The sequence below is a fragment of the Amblyomma mixtum genome, chromosome 6, assembly GCF_055824585.1.
Source record: "Amblyomma mixtum isolate Tamu chromosome 6, ASM5582458v1, whole genome shotgun sequence".
NCBI classification, from domain to species: domain Eukaryota; kingdom Metazoa; phylum Arthropoda; class Arachnida; order Ixodida; family Ixodidae; genus Amblyomma; species Amblyomma mixtum.
In genome coordinates, this window is record NC_143017.1 from 43,330,379 (window position 1) to 43,335,862 (window position 5,484).

General features: G+C 45.3%; 1 pseudogene; it reads left to right on the plus strand.

The window, feature by feature from the left end:
- The first annotated feature begins 3,818 nt into the window (after positions 1-3,818).
- On the plus strand, positions 3,819-4,882 carry LOC149338842 (uncharacterized; annotated as a pseudogene).
- Positions 4,883-5,484: the final 602 nt, after the last annotated feature.

Genomic DNA, 5,484 nt, shown 5'->3' on the forward strand with positions numbered 1-5,484 from the left:
GACATGAGCGTCTTCTCATCATGACTTGCCATCCTACATTTCAACGAAAATGCGGACGGCTGCCAGGCTATGACACAGGAAGGCAATGCACCCTGGATGGTGATGACGACAAAGGCACGGTGCCATAACACAGTGTGTCCCATCAAAACAACCAAACTGTCTTGAGAGTGTCAGCACTTACCTGGAGAAGTACCGTCAGTTAGACTGCAGCACTGACCGAAGCAAGCTTTCAGTACACATCGTTCTGGCGGTTAAGTAATTAGAAGTTCTAGAATAAAAGTCTGCTACTTTTATTCACCTGCTGCGCAGCACAGATCAACATGCGTTGTGTTTCAGTGGCTGGCAACTCAATGGTCAAATACCTTGACCAGTATTTTCTATCAAGTCACGGTCTCACTGTTGACGTCAGTACACACAGAGGAACAAAGATTGAACATTTGCTCTCGGCAATAGCCACTCAGCTAAGCGGCACCGATGTTCTCATTGTGCAAGTTAGCATGAACAACTGTCTTGAGAGTATTAGCACGTACATGGAGAAGTACCGTCGGCTAGCTTGCAGCATTGTCGAGAGCACACCTTCGGCACTAGTAGCTTTTTCTGCTGTTCTCCCACGTGGGCAGAACGAGTATAGAGCTGGTGAAAGCCAGATCACTCGGCTGCTCGACATCAACGAGTGGTACAAGGAAGTGAACGCTGCATTACAGGAGCTGTGCCGTGAGCGGGGTTTGCGCTTCTTGGGTGGCATGGTCGAATGCTGGGGCAGCTACCTGAGCTACGATGAACTGCACCCGAGCTGGCGAGGAAACCAGGTTGTGGCGGAGTTTTCTACAAGAAGGCAGGCACCCTGCCTCCTCTTCAAGAAAGACAATTCATGCACTGGAGCTACCAGGAAAGTCTGAAACCCTCATCTTGGACTCAATGAGCTGAGCCCGCCAGAGAGAGCATCATTTGTAACAACCACTTTCCTCCTCTAGGGTCACCTGCTTTTATTTAAGGGGCCGTCAGCAAGCCACTGACGACAGCCACTCCTCTTCAAGGAACAAGCAGCACTCCTTTGCTAAGGCGTGGTACCGACCTGTTCCCAACTACCCTTCGGGGAGCTGGCTTTGCACTCGTGGGCAGTGTCCGTGTCCGGCCCCAAGATTCCAAGGTTTGGAGTACCTGGGACAGTCTGCCTACCCCGGTCTCCCATGGCCCAGGTGTACCCACTTGGGGAAGGACTGGGAGGAGGCTTCAAGGCTGTGTGTCAGCTACGAAGTCTATGAATCTCAATCGGGGTGCAACCATCACCTGTGCCGAGGTGCCAGGTGGAGCCTCACAGGTGCCACATGTGAGCAGCCCGGTTGAGTGCTCTTCCGCAGGGGAAGGTGTGGTCAGTGGTAGTGAGGCAACTGTGCCAAAAGCTCCAATCTTGACCATGTGCATGCAAATGAGGCTGCAAACATATCTGGTGGGGGCAGCAGCAAGATTTGTCTGAATGGCACGTTTCATAATTTTACTACCTTTAAGAAATGCTTAGATGGCTGGTGTAAAGAGGAAAAGCACCATTCTGTGCAGAATCTAAGGAGTACAAGTTCTTGAGGATTACTTATTGCTGCAGTCATGCAATGGTATTGGATGTGAAACATTTCTTTGGTTGGCTCTGTGCAAGACACCATCTCTGCACTACGAAATTACTCGGCTGAAAACTGAGCACAATCTTGACCTTGGTCATTAGAATCTTTATCCAAGCCAAAGACTTCTGAACAGTACAGAAAAAGCTGAACTCGTCGATGTAGTTAAATGTAAAGTTTCTCTAAAAGAGTTCAATGAAATGGGCCAACAGAAAACAGGCAAAACTGTAACTACAAAAGATGTGTACAATTTCAAAAAAATGCATTCTGCAGCAGTTCCGAACCAGGAGGCTAACGGGCAAATGCTAGTTCAACAGATAGAAAGCTTAACTGAGAGAAATCCATTTTTGATCATTCATTATGAAAAAGATCAGAACCATTAGTTGCAGATTATTTTGTTCCAAACAAATGAGATGTGTAAAATGCTTGAAAAATATCCTGAAATTATATTTGTAGATGGGACATACACAGTCAATATTGAAGGTTATGTTCTGTACTCGGTCCTAATTGGAGATGGCCGTGCCCATTCAGGGTGTGTCTGCTATGCATTTGTACAAAATGAAACCGCTGGAATCAACTGGGGCATGTTCCAAAAGTTTATAGACTAAATTCTTCGTTGTAGCAGCCTGTAAGGTGGTGATGATAAAGACATGAATGAGTTGTGTATCCCTAGCAGTTTTCTCCTGAAGAGTTAAGTTTTACTATGCACAATGGCACATGCTTAACTGCTTCCATAGAAACATTGATGAGAAGGCAAAGGGGCAAAGAAAATTACTAATTCTGCTTGTAAAAGCATTAGTTCATTCTCAAATCGATCAACAGTACTCTGACAGGCTGAATTCTCTTTATAATGCAGCTCCTGCTGAATTGCTTTCCTATTACATGCAGCAGTGGGACATGTGGAGAAGGATGCGGGTGCATACTTACATAAAAGAATCTTCCAACCCTAGCAAATAATACCAACAACCGAACTGAGAGCCATTAACAGTGACATGGCCTCTCTACAGTTTGCTCAGCTGAAAGAAATGGAGAGTAACATCAGTGTAAATTGCATAGACGCATTTCAAATGGAACTGTTGAATACTTGCACATCAGAGGCAAGAGATAAAATCCTCAAACAGTAAGAAAAGTTTAAAACTGCAAGTTACCAGGTCAACTCGCTGCTTAACTCGTATTCTGTGACTTTAGGAAATAAGGACCATACAAAGTGAGTAAAAGTCTTTTCAGTTGTACGTGTAGTTTCTACAGCCAGTATGGCTTGCCATGTGCACATATTAAGGCAGCTCGGTCATCTGCACGACAAGGACTGTTCGATGTAGCATGCATCCCAGACAGATGGCGAAAGGAGCATGTCCTAAGCGAAAGCTGCATGGCTTCAAACATTACTCGGAAGTAACGAACAGCATTCGGCACCTCCTTGTGTTAAGCTAGATACTCCACAAAAGATGTTCTGTTGGGTGTATACAGAACTTGAAACTATGGATAAGACTTTTCCAAATATTGCATCCATCAGTAGAGAGAAAGTGGCACGCGAAAGCGTCTCGACCATTATGACAATTGCAAGGCAGACCACTGGGACATATCCACAGCACAGTCAGACTTACATAAAATTGCAAGGCTTCGCAAATCAAACAAGCACCACAAATACAGGAAACGATTCTGGGAGCACTAAGCCTGTAGTACCTGTTGCTAATGCCAGAAGAGGGTGTCCTAAAGAAGTGAAAGCCACTAAGCGGGTGTTTTCAGTGCAGCATAATAGAACAAGCTGGGCTTCCGTTAAAGCTGATACGTTGAGACTCTACAAGAGTTACCAACTATGTGACAAAGACCTACAAGATATTGTACGACATGCTTCAATGAAGGACAGTCAAATATGGCCAGTATTTGGTTCACAAGAAATTTCCTCATGTAGGAGAGTTTCAAGACATTTTACTGAACAAGGGCTACAGTTTTCTCAAGTGAAAGGCCCATCCGTTCACATCTTTCATACTTCCAACCCAGAGAACTGGCTTACTGTCACTAATGCAGGTGCACCCTTAAATACAGTATGTGTGTATGATTCTCTTGATCAAAATATTCCCCCTGATGCTATTAAACAGATCTGTCACATATTAAAGCTGTCATCTGCAACATTGGCCATCAGCACCACACCCCCACAAAAACCAAGGCCTCACTTTAGACTGTGGCATGTTTGCAATTGCTAATATGTATTACAAGAAACTTTCGTACATTATTTCTGATGGCCTGGGGCCATGCTTCAAGGCAGAAGTAGTTCAGGAGCTTGACATGCCCGACACATTCTACACCACCACAACAGAGGAGAGCCCAGTCCTGGAGGCCAAGGTGCAGCAGCTGGACACGCTTGTCTGCTACTACTGTGCTAACACTGAAAATGTTGTGGTGGAGCATCTCCAGTCCTTTCATTTGGGCCATGCTACCGCTGATGAGCTATTTTCCAGCACTGAGGATGCCCTCAGTGACGTTTACAAGAACATGATTACAGTGAGAGCCATAACGTAATGAAAAGCTTTAAGCGAAGGCTAAAGGAAGTGAGCCCTGACATGGTTGAAATCGGTGAATGCGGCCTCCACAAAGCTCACAACGCTTTTGCTGCTGCACTGGATGTGTTCGGTGTGGAAGTGGAGTCTCTTGTAACTGATGTCAACTACTATTTCAAGTTTGCCACGAGGCATGCGGACATGAAGGAGCTGCTGAATGATCTAGGACTGCCCAAACTAGAGTTTTTGCGACACGTGAACAGCAGATGGCTGACACTGCCTCCTAGTGTTGAGCGAGTGCTAAAGTCATATGATGCCCTCATGGCACTCTTCTCCAAAGCTGAAGAGCCAAGGTGTTCATCTGTGACGCACGGTCGTGTGCCTGCTGCGTTTTGTGACAAAACACTGCGAGCAAAGTTGTTTTTCCTTCAAAACGCTGCTCAGATATTTGACATATTTCAAACGCTCTTCCAAAGCAAGGACCCTTTCTTGCATGTTTTCTATGACAAGATATTGCTTCTTGTGAAGCTGGTCCTTGGGAGGTTTCTGCGCCAAGAGTCATTTGCAGGTAGTAGTGGCTCGCAACTATAAGAACTTTATGTACAGACCTCTCAAAATTGAAAGGCAAAACCTGAAATTGGCCTGGACATGGAGCAGTCAATCAAACTGTGGAATCCAACTGAGAAGACGGAATGTTACATCAAGGCAAGAGCCTTTTACATAGCTTGTGCAAAGTACCTGATCGTGAATACAACTGCACAGCTACTATAGTCCTCTAAAAAGTCAGCAATAAAATTCTAACAAGGAACAGTGTCAGGCAGAGAGACACTATCTCGCCAATGCTATTATGGCCTGTTTACAGGAGGTATACCGCTGCCTTAATTGGGAACAGTTGGGGATAAGAGTTAATGGAGAATACCTAAGTAATCTAATAGTAATAAGTAATAAGAAAAGTGGACGCTAACGAAAAGTGTTCACCTTAAGTTAAGAACAACGTAGCAACGTATGGAAAGAAAAATGATAGGTGTAACGTTAAGAGATCGTATGTGAGCAGAATGGGTGAGGGAACAAACTCGTGTTAATGACATCCTAGTCGAAATCAAGAGGAAGAAATGGGCTTGGGCAGGGCATGTAATGCGAAGGCAAGATCCTTAAGGCTAATGGAGTGGATTCCAAGAGAAGGCAAACGTAGCAGGGGGCGGCAGAAAGTTATGTGGTCAGATGAGAAAAAGAAGTTTGCGGGGATACGGTGACCGCAGCTGGCAAAGAACAGGGTTAATTGGAGAGACATGGGAGAGGCCTTTGCCCTGCAGTGGGCGTAGTCAGGCTAATGATGATGATGATGATGATGGTGTAGCGGGGGCATCCGAGAG